The sequence below is a fragment of the Tupaia chinensis genome, unplaced genomic scaffold (genome assembly GCF_000334495.1).
Source record: "Tupaia chinensis unplaced genomic scaffold, TupChi_1.0 Scaffold000018_1, whole genome shotgun sequence".
NCBI classification, from domain to species: Eukaryota; Metazoa; Chordata; class Mammalia; order Scandentia; family Tupaiidae; genus Tupaia; species Tupaia belangeri.
The window spans coordinates 1,406,718-1,430,686 of record NW_006159448.1 but is presented as its reverse complement, the minus strand read 5'-3'; the positions used below and the strand labels follow the sequence as shown (position 1 = coordinate 1,430,686).

The window sequence follows — 23,969 nt, the reverse complement described above, 5'->3', positions numbered from 1 at the left end:
TGAAAAGAAAAGAACAGGGAGTGGTGGGAATGATAGAAGGACACACACTAAACCCTCCTGTAAGAACAAGTAAGGTGAAGGGTTAAGACAGTCATGCCAATAGTGCACGTGAATAGACTCAACAGTTGAAAGCTGAGATCTTTCATTTCCTTCCCAGGACATTTATGATCAGTCACGGCACTGACTACTCATTCTAGCTTCCATAGCATAAGGCACTTCTCTGTGATACCTAATCCTACTTGAAGAATACAGAAATATCTTAAAAGGATATTTAAAACTATCCATTGTCTTTGGTAGAAGAGACCTACTTCCTCTTTTGAGAATAGTAACTAGTCAGTCAGTGGTTGGTCTGCCAACATCTTCACATTGCCTTTATAATAATTTATTTTTAATTTAAAAATATATTGATTTATTCTGAGTGAGAAAAAGAAAAAGAGAAAGACAGGCAGAGATAGAGAGAAGGATGGAGAAGGAGACAGAGGCACCCCCAACAAGGTTTTGACACTGTGACCCACGCCCAGCTTCAGTTACCCCGGATCACAGGTGCAGGGGTGCATGCCCATTATGTGTAGAGAAACCTCAAGATGGTAATCTGGGGTCTTCCCATGTGTCCAGTTGCATTACCACTGTGCCACTCTGGCCTCAGAATATTATTTTGGGTGTACCTTGGCATTTATTAATGACTTATGATGAAGTACACTTCCTTAACATATCTCAAATTGAGTTTCAATATTCTTTATCTGTTAGATAATTTTTGAGATAGATATGAAGTAATAGGCAAGGGGCAGATATGTGGTAGATAATTCTGTGTTTATAAAGCTCTCAAAGAAGCAATTGAATGATTTACTATCTAGTAACTGAGATGTGCTGAAAGTGTCATTAAGTAGAGTAGATTCTCTTTCCCCCTGGGATTCACCTATAACATAAACTTAACTATTTTTCTTTGGATTAGAAAGATCATTAGATCATCATCCTATTAGAAAGATCATAAAGAACAGAAATAGTCACTGATTATAATTATTATAAGGGAGTCCTAAATACTCTCAAAAATTGGCAAAAAGGGGAAAAAATGGAGTCTTACAAAATCTAAGGGAAAGTACATTGCATGCCAGATAGGCATATCTCCATTTCTGTAACTGCCTAGCATAAACTATTCTAGAGTGCTTTCTATGGCATCTTCTGCCTTATCATCATGTAATAGGCCAGTTCAGTCAAAACACAGGCTTATAATTTTATGCCTCTACATATCCAAAGATGAACAAAAGAATACAACAGCCAGTTTTATACTACGACTAGGCACATAAATATTGTTTTTCTTTTCCTTATTGGTTCAATTATGCCTTATACTATTATTGTCATCCAAATCAGTACTGAGAAATACAAACTTGTTTTGGTCCCTAATCGTGTTAGAAGTTTGTGTAAAACCTATACCTTTGCTAGTAAATGCTGAGGAGTTCTATGCTTAAATATTTGTTGATAAACTGCCCTCAACCCTGTATTTTTCTACTTTGTATTCTATGCAAAAAGGAGGAAAAGGTTTCATGACATGCAGAAGTTAAGCTGAACTCCAGATACATGGTTCATGTTTTCTTTTCTTTTCCTTGTTTTTTTTTTTCTGCTCTTTTCAGGTTGATTATAAAATGCCAATAAGGATAACTCTTCCTTCAGCACACACAGTGACCAAACAACAATTAGCATGGATTAGTATGAAGAAAGTGGGATCCTAACAAATGATTTATAATGATGATGTACACAGAATACAAAACGAAACAGTGTTAGATTACTGTTAGAACTGGATAATACAAATAAATCCTAATTCCAGGCAAGATAGAAATAATTGATAAATGTGACCTATCAGTCATTGCTGTCTTACAGGTTTTACAATGGGATCCAGTGCATGGTTTGCCCCTTACTGAAAAACTAAGGACAAAGACAGTAAATTACTTGACCAGATCAAATACTTCCAGAAAGATCTGAAATGAGAAACTAAATCCACTGTCATTCATTTTGTAATGTGCTATCTCATAAGGTAGAGACTGATAGAACAGGGTTGGAGTTAAAAGGAGAATCTAGTCTAAATAACAATACTGACTTCATAAATTTGTCCCGCTGATGCCACGCCACCATGTTAAACTGTGTAAGGCTCCTTCTGTGACCAAGATAAACAATGCATACTTCACAGCTATAGATGATCTTTGAGTCCCTACTTACATGCTGTAAGAGGACTAGTAAATACTTCATATACGTACCAGAAATAATACTTAAAATGCTGTAGAGCTTTAACCTTTATTTATGATATTTAATTAAGGACCTGCAACAAGAGATATAGTAGAATAACTCATAGATTTTCAACCAGAAAAATGGGGGTTGAATCCTAGTTCTGCACGTAAACTTAGATATGGTGCTAAACCTGAATGCTAGCTTCATCAGCTTATAAAAAATGCTGGGCCATTGAATAGACAGAGTATAGATAAATTTTGACTCCTGCATCTGTATTTTTCTTTTTCTTCATTCAATCATAGCAATTTCAATTAAATTTTTCTTAGATAAGCATACATTTAAGTATCAGGATAAAAAGGTTAGGAGGGAAATTATAAAAAAAGTATAAAATTGTGATTTGGATTTTCACAATTAATAATTTTGTTTTAAACACCTGAGACCCCTATTACAGGGAAGGCACTGGCTGGGCTTCTAAAATGGCTACAGTCTAAAAATAATAATCGGTCCTTGAGGACTAGATGCTTCAGAGCATTTTTTTTATCCCTATATGATGCATGTGCTCACCAGACAGAGACAGGGAGGGAGAGCTGGACAAACACTCAGCGTCCTCTGTGGAGGAAGTTGTAACAGGGCCATGACCCATATGAACTTGGGAGTCTGTGCTGTATATCATGAATAAAGATTATAGAATTAAAAACAAACAAGCAAAAAACCCACACACACAAGATTTTAAAAACTGGAGAAAAAAATAACAGTCACTGAAAGAAAAAAGATATAAATTTGGACGTGGAGAATGTACAAACACAAAAATTAAATGCTTTATGGCTTTCCATAAATGGGATCTGCTTTTGGCTACCAGAGACAGAAGGAAGGATAAAGACTTGGGCAATTATAGTAAGATACCATTTGTTCTGTTTCCTGCTTTTTTTATGAGATCTGCTCAGTCCCTCTAGCTTTTGACAAACAATTCTCCCTTCACAGACGTGAGTCATGTGACTGAAGCTCTGTCTCTAATAAGTTCAGATAAAAGCTTATTCCAAATACAGTAACGATGTATACAGACACACATACATGTACATTTATGTGTATATGTATATATGTAAAACAACCTAATGTCATAGCATTTGGTTTTTGCATCTCCTTGAAATGTATGCAGTCTTTGACAAGGATATATTTTGGGAAAAGATGAATAACCACCTTGTCATGAATACTATAGAATCAATCCCGATTTTGACTGATGGGAGGCTGGTCTGTACAACTGCTAAAATGGTGACCAATTTAAGATTACCAATCTTGATTCATTAAATAATGAATTTTTTAAATGTCTGCAAAAACAGTAACATAAAGGCTTCTATGGATCTGGAGATAGAAAATGATGCCTGGGAATTAAAAAAAAAAAAAAAAAAAAAAGGAAAAAGAAAGCACTATGTTGAGGAAGATCACAGACAATCCAGTAACAGAAACACAGCATGGTGTGTGCTGTGATGGAGATAATGACAGGAAACGGTGGAGGGACATGGACTGCTCCCACCACCCTGGGGAGTCAATTAATAGTTTTCGGTGGAGGAAACACTTCAGTTGACTTTATTTTTTTAAATTCATTAATTTTTTTAAAGAGGTTTTTGCCTTAGGGTATGTGTGCTTGCCAGAGACAGAGACAGTAAGTGTGAAATTGAGACATCAACCCCCAGGAGGGATGGCTACACCACAATCCCTACTCCTCTATTCTTCTAGCATCTTGGGGATGCATGTGCACCTGCCCAGAGTGATTTTGAACCACCAGGTCTGGGACTCAAACCGCAGTCAGCCATATAGGAGTCCACTGACATAACTGCTATACCATCTGCTGGCCCCTCAGTTGAGTTTAAAATAGGAGTGAGTGAGTCAAAGAAAGGACAGGAAACTTTCTAAGAAGAAAGAACCTGGGTGACCAAATCCTATGCTTTTGTTTGTGCTTTGTTCATTTTTAAGATTTTGGCTAGGCAACAATTTCTGGAAAGATACTGTAATGAGCAGTCCCCCAGCACTGCCATGACTTGCCTTCACTCTAGAGGGCCTCACTTCTCTGTCTCCCTCATCGCTGAGGTACGCTAGCTTCTAGAGGGAGGGCTGTATTCACCTCTAACCTCCAGCACTGAGTATGATGTTGGCACAGAGCAGCCTTAACAACAAATGCTGACAAAACAGGTGCTACAGGAATATAAACCTTCTGAGTCATACATTTTTTTTTTTTTGAGAGATTTTTGCTATAGGGCGAGTGTGCTTGCCAGAAAGACAGAGACAGAGAGACAGAAAGCAAGAAATCACCCTCCGGGGGATAGCCAGGCTGCAATCCTTTCTCCTTCATTCTCCTATCAGGATCTTGGGCATGCATGCACACGCTCCCGGTGTGAGTTTAAGCCACTGGGTCCAGGATTCGAACCATAGTTGACTACATGGGAGTCCAGCGACATAGCCATTATGCCAACTGCTGGTCCCTGAGTCATACATTTTTTTAAAAGAAAAATGGATGAATACAAAATATTTGTATTACATGCAATTTAGAACAGACTAAATGACTACATTTATGGAGGGCCAAAAAATCTAGTTAATTATATTAAATACTATCTCTTTTAGAGAAAGGTAAAATATTAGTCATATAAAAGTAAAGTATGAGTCATATATAAAACAAAGCAATTCATTTTTCTCTCTATTTCTTTTTCTCTTTCTTTTTCTTTTTCTTTTGGATTTAGGACAAGCTGTGTGCTCTGCTGTGAGGTTCCCACTTCTCCAGTAATTGTGGCTCAGAGGAATTCTGAGCTAAGTTGAAAGTAGCCTTGTTCATGATAGAAGCTAAGTTGGGCGGAAAAGGAAGTGCACAGAACCCTTATCATTTAGAATTCTCTCACAACTCAGGTCTGATCCAATTGGGTCAGCCTTCACATAGTGCTTGACTTATCTTTTTGAGCAGACATATCTTAGCGTACCCTGGAGTGAATTCTAGAAATCAGGTCAATTTTCATGGTTTGCTACTTGCATTCTGCCAGACTTCTGGAAGGATATGATATGACATGAATTTGCTCAATTCTCCAGGCTTGAAATGTATATAATTAGTCTATATTTAGGAGATGTTAAAAATTTGAGCTGGAGGGGTATACAATGGCACAGCAGTAATGCAACTGGACTCTCATGGGAAGGTCCTGGGTTCATGTCCCAGGCCTCCCTGTCTACACCAAACATACACACCCATGCCCATGATCTGTGCTGGCTGAGATCTGTTGGGGGTCTCCCTCCCTCTCTCTCTCTTTCTCTCTGTGTCTGTCTCTCTATTTCTAGAGAAATAATAAACTTTTAAGAAAGCTTATTTCTTGAAAGAAATATGCTTTTAAAAATTGAGCTGGAAAAATATTCATGTAAATGAATATCCACAGTAATTAATTTTTCTGCAATGATAAACATTCCAATCTTCTTCTTCTTCTTCTTTTTTTTTTTTTGAGAGGTTTTTGCTATAGGGCACGTGCACTTGCCAGAAAGACAGAGAGAGACAGAGAGACAGAAAGCAAGAAATCCTTCAGCAGAGAAGGATGGCCACACCGCAATCTCTTCTCCATTCTCCTCTTTGGATCTTGGGCATGCACGCACATGCGCCCGGTGTGAGTTTAAGCCACTGGGTCTTGGACTCGAACAGCGGTCGACTACATGGGAGTCCAGTGACATAGCCATTATGTTAACTGCTGGTCCCACCATTCCAATCTTCTAAGTGTTAACATAAGTAAAGACATGGCCATGACAATATTATATGGGAAACCTACAGGCAAAAATGACTAAATATAAAAACAGACTCATTGTATTCAAGTCAGGCAAATAGGACCTGTCCAAGAACAAAATAAAACTGATGTGGAAAACACAAAAAGTTAAATTAACTTTAGACTAAAATGCATTTCTAAGAATGTCACAACAATTTTATAGCAGTATATTAATTTTTCACTACACTCATTTTGTGGCATTTGCTTTATACTAGGCCCAATACATGCTAATATTTTATCAGACCCATTACAATGATAAAGAACAAGAACTTTATCATTTTTCAATGGGAGAGAAGGTGACAGGTGAGGCTAATGGGAAGCTGCTAAGAAAGAGATGTTACTGGTGGTAACATCCCTGAAAAGGAAAGAGAAAGAATCCCTTTGACCTAATTGCATCTTTCATTTCTAGAAAGGAAAGGAGATGAATGGAGGAAAGGAACAAGGCGGCACAATGACAACTTCATTCAGGTAGGTTTCCTTTGAACTTTTGTTGAAGCTTCATGAATTTCATATTTTAATATATATGCAAAAATTACCTCATTGTTTTTCTAGAAATAAACAATAGAAAAATCTGAAAATCTGGAGACTCTTCTTGCTCACCCAGTGTCCATCTCTAAATTTTTTTTGACATTCTTTTCAATTTCATGCTGGAAAACTTGGGTACAAGGTATAAATCTAGAGACTCAGAAATGATTCTCAATATTGGGACCACATATGCATATTTATTTTTAAGACTGTATTGAAACTCATTGCGAAACATTGCAGCAGCTTGGACACAAAGAAAAGGTCACCACATCTACTTACGGAAATGTCTTAAAACACACAGACATAGAGCGTTACACTCAGAATTATTTTTTTTAGTTCTGAAAGTCTATAAAGAAAATGATGGGTTAATGTGAAGGAGAAAGGTCAGACTATAGCATTAGATCAGAGAATACATTCAGAGAGCATGGCTCATAGATCTCCATTTGGCTGAGCTAACGTTACTGGCAGACTATGCTCACTCACCACTTACGGCCCGTTCTCAGGATCCTAGGTGAGACTACTGAAAAGCTTCTGAGAGAAGTCGATGGAGAATGTACTATCTGTGCCCAAAGATGTATGAGAACAAAACAATTTGCTTCCTTGATTTTTTTCAAAATCTTTGATCTGCTAAATTAGGAGAGAGATCAAAAGGAAGAAACTCTCCAAGCTTAGGTTAGTAAGTTCAGAGTAAATGTAAAAACGTAAACTGAAGATCTAACGAGATAGCCAATGATATGAGAAAGTTCCAGATAACTACTTTTCTCTAAGAACATAGTCACAGACAACTGTCATTATCTTCATGTAAGACCCATATTCTAACTGGACATTTTGGTTGAGGATTTGCTAAGGAGTAGCATTTAATTTTATCTTTCTTACCATTTCCTGTCTATGACTTATCTTTTATTTTTTTTAAAAACCAAATAAAATTAGAATGCAATATTAAAACTAAAACTATATTTTATTCTGGTATTTTAATCACAGAGGCAAAAGGAGGCAAACATTTTAGTTAGATATAAATAGTTTCTTGGTAAACTTGGAATAACCTGAAATATGATGCCTACCTACATATCCTTTGAGACTCTGTAGACTTAAATGTAAAGGAATCCAAAATCCCATAGGAAAGGGCCAAAGGCCTTTCAGGAATAATTTATAAATATGACAGAGAATATCTCACTCATCTTTCAAAAACAAGAAGTGAGGGAAGTGGTTAAAGCACAAATAATAGATTAGACAATGTGTTTTCCTGGACCAGCTGGGTTGCCTAGTGGTTAAGGCGGCCAGATCTCACATTGCTGACCATGTCATTTGAATCCTGAACACTGTGGCTTGAGAAACATGCTGGGCAAGTGCGTTTACATGCCCAAAATTCTGAAAGGAGGGAGAAATAGAAAAGAGATTGCAGCATGACCATTCATACCCCATGGGATTGCTTTCTCCTCCCTTCTCTGTTTCTATTTCTTTTTTTATTTATTCATTTTTTTCAAATTTTATTTTGCTAGGGACCAGCAGTTAGTGTAATGGCTATGTTGCTGGACTCCCATGTAGTCAACCATGGTTCGAGTCCGGACCCAGTCGCTTAGACTCACGCCGGGCACGTATGCTTGCGTGCCCAAGATCCCGAGGAGAATGGAGGAGAAGGGACGGCAGAGTGGCCATCCACCCTGGGGGGTGATTTCTCGCTTTCTGTCTCTCTGTCTCTCTCTGTCTTTCTGGTGAGCACACACGCCCTCTAGCAAAAACCTCCTCAGAAAAAGAAAAATTTATTTTGTTAGAGAGTGTGCACTTTGCCAGAGAAAGACAGAGAGACAGAAAGGGACAGAGAAGGAGAAAGGGAGAAAGCACATCCAGCGGAGATGGCCATCCTCGTTCTCTTCTCCATTTCTTCATTCAGGATTTCAGGCACACACACATATACCCGGCATGTTTTTCAAGCTGCTGGGTTGGGATTCAACCTGTACAATTGGCCATGTGGGTTCCAGCTGCCTTAACCACCACACCACTGGTGGTCCCAGTCTCTGTCTCTTTCTGGTGAGTGCATGTGCTCTCTAGAAACAACAACAACAAAATACTCCTCTAAACATAAATTTCACAGGAGTAGAGCGTACAATGGTGGCTACCAGAGGCTGGTGTAGTTGTGGTGGGTTGGTGGTGGTGGTACTGGGGAGTTGTTGGACAAAGGATACAAAATTATAATTAAGAGTGCACAAGCCATATACAAAAAAAAAAAAAAAAAAGAATGAAACAAGTAATATACTGCAACACATGGTGACTTTAGCTAATAAAGAGATACTGGACACTGTATTCTTGAAAAATGCTGAGAGTGGATGTCAAGTGCTCTCACAATAAAATTATAACTATGGGAGGGAATCCATTTTATACTTGTTATGGTTTAAACTATAGTGGGAAAAATAAATTTAGAAAGTTTTTGTATGTGTTTTCCATATGCAATTTTTTTTTTTTTAATTTTTCCAGAGAGCCTACATGCTTCTTCTTCATGCCTTCCTCCTTTGGGGATTTTGAGCACATGCACGCACACACACACACACACACACACACACACACACGCACTGCATCTTTCTCAAGTCACCAAGTTCGGGACTCGAATCACATAGCTGGTTGTGTGAGATCTAATAGCCTTAACCAGCACACTGTGGACTGGCCTCCATTACAAGTATTTTAAACTATGTAACGTAGTTACTCAGTTCTATCCTGAGACATTTATATAAAACACATACATGAGTATGTTATTTCTACAGAGCTTCACTGAAGAATTTCCCTGACCTCATGTTCTGTTCAAATATCACCTTTTCAATGTATAATTAAATGATTCTCAGATATATGTATTAATATGTATGACTATATTAAATATCTGTACATACATATATTATCCCATACACTATATTTTTTAATTCCTCTTGCTTTTTAAGCAAAATTTCCTTTAGAATTCTTAGGTTCCAAAACCAAGACACACTCCAATTTTAAACATATGCCAAAAGGAAAACACACGCCAAACCCAAAAAGGCTTACACGCTGCTTCTTAGTAGTAAGAACTTTCTGGTGGCCCAGCAGTCTGTCTTAGAAAAAGATCTTTTTGATTGTTTTGGTCCTTTGGTTTTTATTCAGGATTCATTACTTCTGGGTCTTTCCTAGAGCTCTGTTCACAATGGTTTTAAATGACTCAAGCTTTGGCACCCCCTCACTAAGTATTTGCTTCAGTGAATTCTAAATTTCTCTCACAAAGACTACAACTGTCTTACAATCACACTGCCTTCTGTAGTAATTACTGAGCACATGGTATAACTGGAGTCCCTGACATTCATTTTAAAAAAGTGCAGGGGGCGGATGAGGAAGAAAAAAAAAGGCAAGAAATTAGTAGGTTAAGTAAATCATTTTACTTCTTAAGAGAAAGATTTGACAGGGACACTCAGAAGGGATGACCCTCCACTATCAGCCATGTTGGTTTTTAGCTCATTGTTTCTCATTCTTTTTGTGCAGACTAAAATATCAAACTGTCTTTCTTTAAATACTTGTCAAAAAGGCCAATTTTCTTGGGAGTTCTTCCTTTTTAAATGTTCTCTGATGCTATTGCCACCTATTCTCAAAGGGAGTTTTAACTTCAAAGAAAAACAAGTGATTGGAGACTTACTGCAATACAGTATCTTTGAAAAAACTCAAGTATTCCACAGTCACAAGAAACTGAAACTCTGTGATTGAGCTATTGAGCAGATAAGTTGGTGTTATAGATTATTTAGTGCATGCAATGGCTTTTAACAAACACCATGACACAATATTCAGTTCATGTAAAATAGTCAGATACACTGCCACCTGCTATGTGAACAGTGATGTCTACCACCATCCAAATAAATGTCAATCATATTAATCGAGCAAATACAAAATATGATGTGATGGATACTCCTATGATTATTTGTGAGTTCATCAAAAACTCATAATTTCCTAAACTCCTTTTGCAAAAGTACCAACTATGGATGTTTTTTCCTCAATATTCTACTTTTATTCTTTATTTTTCCTTAAAAAGACATACCCTTCTCAGTTAAAAATAGTTTTTTATTTGAGCATTCCAATTTGACCAGTCTTTTTAATAACAAATTTTAGAAATGCATCAAATGACAAGTACGCATTTTGCTCCACATTGAAGCTTTCTCCATCTATTAATCAGTTGATTTCTTTCAAAGGAGGTTATTGAAGAAAACCAAGAGCAGTACTAGCCATTCTTCTTTTGTAGCCACTATTATTTTGGAAACAAAGATTATTTCTATTAGTAGGTTTTTAAAACAATATATTATTTGTGTTTTACTATCAGAATTAACTTCAGAAGACTGGTGTATTTAATGCATTTACTACAATATGCAGTTTTATCTCTTTGACATCTACTCTTGCCATTGCTTGAGTTTTTGAATCATATTTAGTAGACAGATAGTTCTGTTGGTCTTACAGAGGCTACTAACAGTTTACCAAAACCTTTCCTTCCCATTCCTGATCACTTAGCTAGAATATATCTCCTAATCTCCCTTGCAAATTGGTACAGTCATGTGACTGAGTTGGAACCAGCAGCAGCAAAAGTGCTATGCACACTTCCATGGTTTGGACTCTGCCCTTCTGGAGGCTGGATGCAGACAATGACAAAGCATAGCCACAAACAGAAGGAGCTCGGATTCCTGGCTGATTACAAAGAGGAAAAATAATCTCCCACCCTGAACTACCAGGAGGGTAGCCTGAGCAAGAAACAAAGCAATTACATATCTCTGAATCTACAATATGTGTTAGAGAATTAGTTATTCCTAACTATTTGTGGTTTAAAGAAAAGTATGACAAGATTTTTAAAAACACTGAGATGAACAGAATTAACAGGATTAAATGAAGCATGTTGCAATGACTGTCCCCAATTTATTGCCTGCACAGTAAATCCTGACAGCATTAAGAATAGCCTGTGGGTGTTGAGTGGGAGACGTGAGAGAGCAAATCTGAGGAAGGAGCATTTCCTGCTGCTCCTCCGAAATAACCCTCTTCGCGCCTTCTGCTTTTCTGGTGTGGCTGAAACTAAGAGATCAATCCTCTTTGTTGGTCTTTAGTAGAGTCTGCTTTCTAGCCCCTGTGGGGACAGAATCTGCACTCACTTTCAGAGAACATTAGGACAGTCTGACATTTGCATAGGGCAAAAAGGAATTTTGGGGAATACCTTTTTTGCTAAGGTTCTGGACACCATCATGAATGTGAACTATGTAAACACTTATCAATGTAAATATTCAGTTTTCTTTTGCTTTGGAATTTACAGCCTAATCCATTTTGCATATCTTCATGAGTATAATCAAGCTATCAATAAATCAAATGTGATCACAGCATTCTTCTGCTCAGAAATATCATTGCCTACGGAATCCTACTGTGTGAAGAATAAGGTAGAAACCATGTTCTATCATCTCTACTCCCGAAATGGTAGAAGACAGAGCCTTTACACGTGGTCTACTTCCGGCCTCCTCAATTCCTCTTTATCCCCCTCATTGCCAGATCATCTTCCTTCTCTTTCATTCTGACTACAAACATATTCTTTTTTTTTTTCTACCTAAAGCAAACGCGCACACACACACACATAACCTGTCAATGTAATGATGATCATTACTATAAAAACCATTTTTAAAGTCTGCTGTCTTAGAACCACAGCTCATTTCTTCATTGTTCCTGTACTTGCCAGAGGACATATGCATTCATTAGAGAGAGAGACAAGGGAGAGAAAGAGAGAGAGGGAGAGAGAGCGCGCCAAAATGAGAAAGCAGCCCCCACTGGTCATGACACAGTACCTTCTCCCACATTTTTCTCTCCTTTTGGGATTTTGGGCACATACAGAAATGCCTGGCGTGTTTCTCAAGCTGCCAGGACTCCAACCATGAAGTCAGCCAGGTGGGATCCAGCCACTTTAACCACCATGCCACAGGATAGTCCTCTCATTTCTTTTTTATCTGTTTAATTTCTCATTTACTTATCATCTATTCACTCTTTCACTCACTCATTATTTACTCAATAAAAACTATTAACAACAATTTATTAAATATTTGTTTCAAATCTAATGACAGTTTTGAAGACAACAGAAAAGACAAAACTTGTGCCTTTGAGGACTTCACAAAGTTGGGGAGAAAGACAAAGCTTAAAATAATGACCACCAACATGGTTTTTCTGTAGTGCACATACATTTAAATGGTGATAAATGCCCCTCATCACTCAAAAGAATATTACCAGTTTCTGAAACTAGCAAAAGCTCCATGGAAGGAATGACATTTGAATTGAACAAACCTTGGTTTTGTAAGGCAGGCAAAGGGAATACACATATTTGGTAAGGAGCAGCAGAAATAACAAAGGCAACATTAGGAAAGCACGCCGTACAAAGATAAATAATTTAATTAAAGAAGGCAAGGAGTAATCTGCTGGGAATAAAGAAAAGGTAATTGAATAAAAGGAAGAGACTAGAGATTGTCTAGAGATAGCAGCTTTGACCCCTATTTTAAAGGACTTTCAATGAATTTGATGTTTATGTTTAAATAGGAACCTTTTACGTAGGAAATAAGGCCTGGTGCCTGGTCAAATTTAGGAATTAAAGAAGAGAGAGGATTATAAATGGATTCTTCAGTTTCTATTTGGATAGCCTGATATATACTAGTGGAGATCCTGCAGACGATGGGAGCCAGGAAAAGCACAGACGGAAATGATGAGTTCTGTTTCAGACATGCGCGATTTGTGATGCCTGACTACAACACAGGTCATGTTTGGTGGACAGAGAGGCAGTGTCGGAGAGAGACTTCGCAGTTACTGAAGTTTTCATGGCTTTTGATGGTCACTGAAGCATGAAGGAGAACACTTCTATTTGTTTTATTTATTATTGTTGTCTGTTCTTTATTCTCCTTGACTTAACATATCATTATTTTTAGCAAAAGAAACGACAATCACATTTTATTCTCACTATAAGCATCAACTTGCCTTTCAATCAACTTTTTTCTTTTTATTTTCCCCAAACTAAGGTATATGCATGATGGTTACTTTCTTTTTTTATATATGCATATTTTAAAATTATTATTCATATATTAAATTGCTATACATCATTTAGATTGTGAAGAGACTTTACCCAGCATGATATACACCTTAGTCCAGCACAGTTGAGACCACCATACACATCCTCATCAATAAGGCTGGAGAACATAAAAGTATTAAAAATTGTAACCTTATAATTTTCTATAATTATGCTACTGGTTCATGCTAGTCATGGCTCCTCCTATATATCTTGTTGACTTTTCTATTTCTCCATGACCTCCACTCCTACCCAAGTCAACACAGAAGTTCCCTAGTATTCTGTCCTGTTTTGTGAAACTATCTTTTCCAAGGCACTTTATTCCTAAGACTTTATATACTGGACATGTGGAGGAGTACTTAGTCCATAATTCCAATCTTGATTGTTATTTCTAGCTCCAAATTCCTTTCTTAGTACATTTCTGGTCACCATCACATGTTGAATATGTAGGCTCATGTCAGTATATATGTTCAGTTTTCTTTTGCTTCAGAATCTACAGCCTAATCCATTTTGCCAGTGTAATCAAGCTTGCTAAATCAAATGTGATCACGTCATTCTGCTCAGAAACATTGCTGCCTACTGAATTTCCACTGTATGATGAATCAGTTAGGAATTCCTCAGTCGGTTTGAAACTCTTCTCCTCTCTTACTTCAGTATCCCCCCTTACGATATTCTCCTATCTTACTTAACACAATTAAAATGGACTATCTATTTCTTTAAACACATATTGAAGTATCCTGCTTCTACATAATTACTTATTTGGATTTCTTGTGTTTATAGAACTAAAACTTGAACAAGGTAGAGGTCTCTGCCTGCTTCATCTCATATTCTTTTCTTTCTCATGAAAAGATGATTGACTTGAAAAGAAGTTTATATATTTCAGTTGAGAATTAGGTGGATACGTTGAGGTTAAAGCATGACCATCGAGGGAGGGGGAAATGCTTCTTCAATCACATTTATTTATGTATTTATTCATTCATTTATTTTTTAAAATTTCTTTTTTCTTTTTTTTTTTTGGGGGGGGGGAGAGTTTTTTGCTATAAGACGTGTGCACTTGCCAGAAAGACAGAGAGAGACAGAGAGACAGAAAGCGAGAAATCTCCCCCCAGGGAGGATGACCACACCACAATCCCTTCTCCTCCATTCTCCTCTTGGGATCTTGGGCATGTACACACACGCGCCCGGCGTGAGTTTAAGTCACCGGGTCTGGGACTCAAACTGTGGTCGACTACATGGGAGTCCAGCAACATAGACTTTACGCTCACTGCTGGTCCCGCATTCATTTATTTTTGCCAGGAGTAGAAGCTGAGGGGGAAAAGAGGACAAGCCAAACACATCACTACAGGCAAAATACACACATTCCACAGGAAACAGCCAGTTTTATAGAACTGTAACTGAAAGATTTGCTTGCAAATTTCTTCTTATCATATTTTATTCCAAATTAAAACTGGTTTTCACTACCATAGGACTGAGGCTTTGAAGTTTCCCAAACATACAATCACATTTGTGCTAAATTCTGTAGAAATGCAGAACTATCTGTATTGAGTACCGAGTTAAAGGTGTGCATTTCAACACACACACACACACACACATACACACACCCGCACACCTCTTATTAAGTCCACCTATTTACTGCTGCATTGAAGGAACAGGAGGGCCTGGTGAATTCATCTTATTAGTGACTTTATTTTTGCAGGAAAATGTGGCAAGTTAAAGACTGAACACTTACTCTGTATCTGAAGCACTCCCTCAAACTGCTCATTCTACCTCCAAATTTATCTACGATGGCCATTTTGCTCTCCACTCATTCTCTCTCTCTCTCTCTCTCTCTTTTGTTTGTAACTCCCTTTAGTTTTAAAAAGTGCTACCTAGGTCTCAAGGAGCAAAGACAGAAAGAACAAGTCTTTCAAAGGCTTATAGAAGTCCTCAGTCTCAATACCCCAACCACAGTATGGAAAAGACTCTTCATCAGTGCAGTAACTGAGCCTTCATGACCAGATAACCATAAAATATGCACATGTATGTGATTAATCTGAAAAAAAAATATGCAGTGAAAATTCCCTCAAATACCGATTACACAAAGACCTCAGACAAGAAGTCCTCATTCATTTATCTTTCTCATGGAGGCTGGTTTTAGATACCCTGCTTTCAATCTCTTAACATCAAACCCTTAGCTTTCTAAATGCTGATTATCAATGAAGGGAAAGTTTAAGGAAGGTAAGAGTAAATAAACTACACTGTAAGGTTTTTAATAGCTGTTGACGGTATTTGCTTAACAGCAAGACTCCATTTTACTTATCACTCTTCCTTCTTTTCACTCAGGGGTATAGGATCCTGACAACCATGTATGTTTCACCTAGTCTATTCCATTGGCCACAGTTTATGAAATAAATAGCTCGGGTAATTAAAAAATGATATACAATTATTGTATGAGACTGGCACTGATGGGCAAGCAAACCACATATCTGTGCTTGCTTGGGCAAAGAGCCAAAGAAAAATCTGGTCTCTATGCAAAGAAAAGGCCATTTGAATCCAAGAGAGGTACAGAGAGAAGTGAGGCACTGGGGCCCCAGAGAGACTTGGAAGATGATGGTCTTGCCTCCTGACTAATGTTTTGCTCCAGAGTCTAGACTCCCATGAAATTTGTCTTTTTCCCAGTCCTTGGATTATATGATACCTCAGACACCATATGATAATTTTCCTGTTCTTCTTAAGCCAAAAGCAGATTTCTATTAGTTTCAACTCTTCTTATAAATTGACTGAGACGTGGCTACTGTCATTGGCCTCCAGAATTTTATGCAGAAACATCCAGCAAAATTTGACTTGCAAGATCTTCCACAATAAGACTTCCTGTCTTTCTCTGTTTCTCTCTTTTTTTCTGATTTGCTAGAAGGTATGCACACTTGCTGGAGACACACACACACACACCCATACACACACACACGTTCAATAAGAAAGCATCCTCCAATGGAGATGGCAACCCCACAGTGCCCTCTCCTCTATTTCTCTCTTCTGGACTTTGGGTATGCATGCACATGTGCCCAGTGTGTTTCTCAAGCTGCCAGGTCTAGGACTTGAACTGCACATGTAGGCCATGTAGGAACCATTGCCCCTGCCATCATGCCATCAGCTGTCCCTAAGCCTCCCTTTTCAAGTGATTAATGATCAGGAAAAGAACTAATAGGATAACTATGTCTGGATCATCATTCATTTATCACAAGCATTAGAGAAAGTGCTCATCAGGTCTAAATTTTTTCCTTCTCTCTTTCCATCTGGCCAAACTGTTAAAAGACAAGACTTAATAACAACACCTCCAAAGAAGAACTAGAGCCTTTGCAGCAGGTGGCGCCCACTTCTGCCTACAGAATTCCAGCCCAAACAATCTGCTAGAATTGCTGAGAAATCAGTAGAATGTGCTTATGACTCAGCCTGGTAAGTGGGAGGACTGTTATTGTTATTTTAACTCCCGCCAGAGTATGTAGGCAATCTCCCTCTTACTGTCTCTAGTTAACCATGAAAGATCCCTCTTCCAAACCTCACCCTTGGAATAGGTTCTTGCTCAATAAGAGCCAGAATCGCTTGGGGTCTGAGTACGACTGCCAGCTGATAGTACAGAGTATGATAGGCTTTCATAAAGGGAGCATCTGATATCCTAATTTACCAATAGAATGTATTTTTGGAATGTTTAACCTGCCTTTAAAATTATTCACACAGAGTGCCATTGACCAGCGCTGAGTTCTGATGAAGGAAGTCAGTGCAAGTCAAGGTACTTATTTTCAGAGAGAATGGGGAAAATACCAGGTTTTCTCCTTCTTTTCCTTAATTGTTGGGGTAGTGTGGTCTTAACTGTTTATCTTTCTCTTGCCAATGTTCTCAACAATATAAACACTCATCAAGTGCTGCTCCTAGGAATACTGTAAAAATAAAACAAAGCAAACAGTCTGTTTTTCAGAGAATTGTTACAAGATAATCTTGACCTATCTATGCATGATTTAAAGGTATAAATCTATTCTGAAGATAAAATAAAATCTAAACAATGTTAGGGTGTATGAAACCTTAGTATTATCATTATTTAGTCAAAAGACTATAAGACTGGGCTGGTCTGGTCCTGTGGTCTAGTGTTCAAGGAAGCTGGATGCCATATGACTGATCAGGGCTCAAATCCTGGTCCCTGCCAGGTGCATGCGTTTGTGTGTGTATGCCAAAATTCCTTGCAGGAGAAATAGAGGAGAAGAGATTGTGGCATGACCTCGTCCCATTGGTAGGTTCTTTCTCCCTCTATCTCTCTCTCTCTACTAAGCACCCATGCCCTCTGGCAATGAAAAAAAAAAAGATTGCAAGGATTAATAAATACTTTCTGCTCCTCAAATAGCTTTCTTATGTCCATCCTGCTAATCTGTTCTTAGTTTCTTTATGTGTGGGTTTATTTTCACTATAAATTAAGATTAAAAATTACAAAATTACAAATCAGTGGAGACCAGCAGGTGGCACAATAGTTAAAATGCTGGACACTCCCACGTGGCCAACCATGGTTCCGGTCCCACACCTGGTGGTTTGCTTTCTCAATTTCTCTCTCTCTCTCTCTCTCTCTCTCTATCGCTCTCTCTTTGTGTTTGTCTTTCTCTGAAATTAAAAAAAAAAAGAATTAATAAAGGAAATTTAAAAAATAATTCTTTTAAAAAATTACAAATCAGCAAAATAAAATTTTATCATAATGCTATAACATCACTAATTAAAAATACGAAAGTGCAGGCCGGCAGGTGGTGTGGAGGTTAAGGTGGCTGGCTATCACATAGCTGATTGCAGAGCTTAAATTCTGGACCCAGTAGCTTGAAAAACTACCATACTGGTCATGTATTTGTACATACCCAGAATTTTGAGAGGAGAGTGGACCAGAAGTAATTGCAGCATGGCCATCCCCCATGCGGGGTGATTTCTTACTATTCCTCTCACTCTGTCTCTGGCAAGTATACACACCCTTCAGCAAAACTTAAAAAAAAAATAGGCAAAAAGGAGGAAAGTGCTCTAGTGTTACAGCAGTGACAAGTTATGTTGAGACAAATCGAAGAAACCCTTAAACAGGGAACAACAACACCGATGCGCATTAAGGATATTGAGTGTACGGAGCATCTACCTTCATGGTTCCGTGGTAACCTCTGCATACTTACTCATCCTTTCAACAAGCAAGAGTCCACTAAGATAAGTGGGGGTGCTAAATAATGTCAGGGAGGTAGAAAATGTCAGCTTATAGAGCATCTTGTTGGCCACAGTAGGGGTGTGAGCTTTATTCTGATTATTACAGGAAACCACTGGTAAGTTTTGTACAGAAGTGTATCAACTGATGAAGTTTTTTTTTTTAGAGGTTTTTGCTATAGGGCGCGTACGCTCACCAGACAGAGAGAGAGAGACAGAGAGACAGAAAGTGAGAAATCACCCCCCAGGAGGGATGGTCACGCTGCAGTCCCTTCTCCTCCATTCTCCTCTCAGGCTCTTGGGCATGCACGCACACGTGCCCGGCATGAGTTTTAAGCCACCGGGTCCAGGACACGAACCGCGGTCGACAACATGGGAGTCCAGCGACACAGCCATTACGCCAACTGCTGGTCCCAACTGATGAAGATTTTTTAGAAAAATCACTCTGACTTCCATGTGAACAATAGCCTATAGGAGAGCAAGACTGAGCATAAGGGGTGATGACAGTACTAAAAGTATATGGCAGTGGATTTGAATGACATAGATAGAGATGATGAGATAGAGATGATGACACACAGTAAGATTCTAGACAGGCATAAGCTTGTTACTGCAATGTCCTACTATGAGGCTTTAAGAGGTTAAATAATATGCCTCTAGTAGGTGGTAGCAGGTGGAAACAAATCCATTTCATTGCTGTAGACCACTACACTTTAATTTAAAGGAGTTTTCGTGCATTAAAGATGCTGATTCTATGCAAAATAGTAAGACTTGAACTGCAGAGACCTGTATCAACTTTTACATTAAAAATTACATGTGTTATATTGAGAGTATTCAATTCTAAATTTTACAGAATATAAAGGGCGCGTACGCTCACCAGACAGAGAGAGAGAGACAGAGAGACAGAAAGTGAGAAATCACCCCCCAGGAGGGATGGTCACGCTGCAGTCCCTTCTCCTCCATTCTCCTCTCAGGCTCTTGGGCATGCACGCACACGTGCCCGGCATGAGTTTTAAGCCACCGGGTCCAGGACACGAACCGCGGTCGACAACATGGGAGTCCAGCGACACAGCCATTACGCCAACTGCTGGTCCCAACTGATGAAGATTTTTTAGAAAAATCACTCTGACTTCCATGTGAACAATAGCCTATAGGAGAGCAAGACTGAGCATAAGGGGTGATGACAGTACTAAAAGTATATGGCAGTGGATTTGAATGACATAGATAGAGATGATGAGATAGAGATGATGACACACAGTAAGATTCTAGACAGGCATAAGCTTGTTACTGCAATGTCCTACTATGAGGCTTTAAGAGGTTAAATAATATGCCTCTAGTAGGTGGTAGCAGGTGGAAACAAATCCATTTCATTGCTGTAGACCACTACACTTTAATTTAAAGGAGTTTTCGTGCATTAAAGATGCTGATTCTATGCAAAATAGTAAGACTTGAACTGCAGAGACCTGTATCAACTTTTACATTAAAAATTACATGTGTTATATTGAGAGTATTCAATTCTAAATTTTACAGAATATAATCCTTAACAATGTTAACAAATGATTACAAAGGGTTTTAGCAAATGATTGCAAAGGACTTTGTCATTTACAAAGCATTTTAACACCCATCAGTTTATCTATTGGGCAATGGTTAAGTGATTTCAAGGGTAAATACTTAGTAAGTAATAGTAAGACAACATAGCAAAATAAAAATATGTACTTAAATGGTCACTTTTGCAATATTACTGAATAAATCTTGGCAGTTCCCAATAGCTTGTTTTCTTAATTTAGGTGGATAATGTCTTTCTTGCCTTTCTAACATCAGCCCCCAAATCACAAACAGAATCCTAGTAAATACTGTTAGAATGAATTAAACTTCTATTGTGTACCAAATAGATTTTCCAATTCATTTTCTTTCTTTTTTTTTTTTTTTGGAGAGGTTTTCGCTATAGGGCGCGTGCGCTCGCCAGACAGACAGAGACAGACAGAGAGATAGAAAGCGAGAAAGCACCCCCCAGGGGGGATGGTCACGCCGCAATCCCTTCTCCATTCTCCTCTCGGGATCTTGGGCACGCACGCACATGCGCCCGGCATGAGTCTTAAGCCACCGGGTCCGGGACGCGAACCGCAGTTGACTACATGGGAGTCCAGCGACATAGCCATTACGCTAACTGCTGGTTCCTCCCAATTCATTTTCTGATAGGAGAATAGATTTGGGACCTAACGAAGGTTAACATGAATCCAGGCTCTGCACTTTCTTTCTTTTTTTTTTTTTTTTTGGAGAGTTTTTTTCGCTACAGGGCGTGTGCACTCACCAGACAGACAGAGACATAGAGACAGAAAACGAGAAATCACCCCCCAGGGGGGATGGTCACACCGTAATCCCTTCTCCATTCTCCTCTTGGGATCTTGGGCACGCACGCACATGCGCCCGGCATGAGTCTTAAGCCACCGGGTCCGGGACGCGAACCGCAGTTGACTACATGGGAGTCCAGCGACATAGCCATTACGCAAACAGCTGGTTCCCTCTGCAATTTCTATATGATCTTGAGTATATTACCAGATGTATTTCAACCTACTTTCTCATATGAAAAATGGTTATGCATTGCTGACCTAAATGACTTAGGTGAAGTTTCATATTTACTTGTCTTTGCTCCAAAACGTTAGCTTCTTCCTCCTTTTCTTCTCCCCATTCTAAGAGTAGTGAGTGGTAAACTCCATACATGAGCTCTCCTCCCCCTCCCTTTTTGCCCTATTTCTCTGAGATCCGGTTACTGGCCCAGTTGGGCCTTGTGAAGTCCTCATGAACATTTACTTATCTCAGCGAACTGGCCTGTGGCCTGGGCTGTTCGTGAAGTCTGATTTATACCTCTCCCATAATTAAAACCACTAGACTAGAGGCACTAAAACTGGGCACAATCTGTTAATTCTATCAATTGACAAGTTGATGTGGCATTGAAACCTCTACATAATGTACGTCTTTACTTGATTTATGAATGCTTCGTTCTTGGCACATGAAACCTGCGTCTGTCTTTGGTGATAGCATGGCCCCTTCTCCATCTGACCGTCAGTGGAGCTTTCCTAGTAAGTAAATCCATGTCTTTGTCTGCTGGACCTTGGGGCATGTTCTTTGGAATCAGCAAACATTTAGCAGGCACGCCCAGATTTGGGGCCTCTTAAAACAAGTAGTAATGTAGTCCCCTCAGAAAATAAAAGTTTCCCCTTTTGAAAAAGCAATGTAATACATTGTAAAGTTATATGCAATTCAATGTAATATAAACAAGATTATGATGATAATAAAAAAACACACACGAAAAAAGAAAAGTTTCAAAAAAATTCTACCTATCTCACTACTGAAGAGTGACATTTCTTTTAACTTATAGAAGTAACTATAGTATTTTAAATGTTTTGAAAAAAAAGTACTGTTTTGTTTTTTAGTTTCTTTCATGATCTTATAAGGTAATATGGAAATTAGTATTAGAATAAATCAAACAAAATTATTTTTTTATTGCCTTAAATTTCAAAGAGAGTGGGCCAGCCGGTGGTATGGTGATTAAGGCAGCTGGATTCACATGGCTTTCTGCATGGTTTGAGGTCCAGATCTGGTGGCTTGAGAAACACATCAGATGTGTGTGAGGGCATCCCCCAAATCTCAAGAGAATGAAGGAGAAGGGTTTGTAGTGTGACCATTCCCCTTTGGGGTGTGCCTTCTCACTCTCTGTCTCTCTCAGGTGAGTACATATACCCTATAGCAAAAATTTTAAAAAATGTAAAAGACAGTATTTATGCTATATTTGAGAATACTAAGTATTTCATAGAATGGGACATAAAACAGGTTTCAATTATTATGTTATAGAAAAAAAAAAAAAAAAAAAAAAGAAAGCCAAAGCTCTGAGTTCTATTAGATTAGCAAAATCCTTCTAAGCCAATTAAAAATGCTTTGTAGTTAAAAAAATTAAAGCATAAGCAGAATTGGTATGGTACTATAAATTAAGAATTTTGGATTCCTTATAAACAAATCTAAAATAGGCTTTGAAAGCAATGCTTAAACCTTTTTAGTGTTAAATCTTTCAAGTCATGACAATTAGTTAGAAATAATAATTAATAATATTAATTATCTGAAGATTAAAACATTGAAATGAGTCAATTTTATAACAGAATGAGCCAACCAGATCTTCATGTATCAATATAGATGAACCTCTAATTATGTTCGGAGAGAAAGCTGCTAAAGAGTATCTACAGTATATTATCATTTATGTAAATTAAAAAAGGTAAATAATTATATGACATTTGTTTTATACACATGTCACAGAGGTATTAGGAAAGAAATATTAGAACATACTTAAGGAGGTTATGTCATCTTGGGATTGCAACACATCTTATTAAGAAAGCGAAAAAGAAGGGTAAGATACTTTCTCCTTTCCATGATTATTTACTTATTTATTTAGTGCTAAAGAGCACATGTCCTCACCAGAGAAAGACAGACAGAAAGCGAATGAGAGGAGAAAGTGCCTCTCACAAGCACCGGTCACTTCACAATCTCTTGTCCATCTCTCACTCCTTTAGGGATTTCAGGCGTGCACACACATGTACCTGGATTATTTTTCAATCCACTGGGCTCAGGACTTGAATCATGTGGTGGACCTTGTGGGATCTGGCTACTTTAACCAACAGATCGAGGAGCCAGTTTGATTTTATTCTTTCTTTAGAAGAGATTTTAATATAGCTTAATCTTAGGATTTGTTTAATCTATGTGTTGGACATTTTGCTTTTTGCTTTGAAATTTGATAATTTTCTTGTTTAAAAATAAAATAGTGGCCAGCCAGTGCATGTAGTTAAGGTGGTTGGATTTCACATGAGTTACTTGGAGGTTCAAGCCCTGGATTCAGAGGCCTGGGAAAAAAAATGCAGGGAGCATGTGTGTGCATGTCCAAAATCTTGAAAGGAGAGAAAAAGGGAAGAAGAGACTGCAGCATGACCACCCTCCATGGGAAGTGTTTTCTCACTTTTCCTCTCTCTCTCCAGTGACTGCATACTAAAGAAGTAATAAAAGCACTACAGTAAAAATTGTTCTGGCCAATTTAAGATGATATATTTAGTATTTCTAATAAAAACAAATTAAATTAAAATGCATTTCCTAGAATTTCCTAGAACAACAAATAAATCATTTGTAATCTTTCC

General features: G+C 38.2%; 1 protein-coding gene across 17 annotated transcripts in view; it reads right to left on the bottom strand.

Annotated features, from left to right (window-relative positions):
• The window catches only part of MAP2 (microtubule associated protein 2), a 349,368-nt gene that overhangs the window by 95,995 nt on the left and 229,404 nt on the right, over positions 1-23,969 (bottom strand). The window lies entirely within an intron of this gene.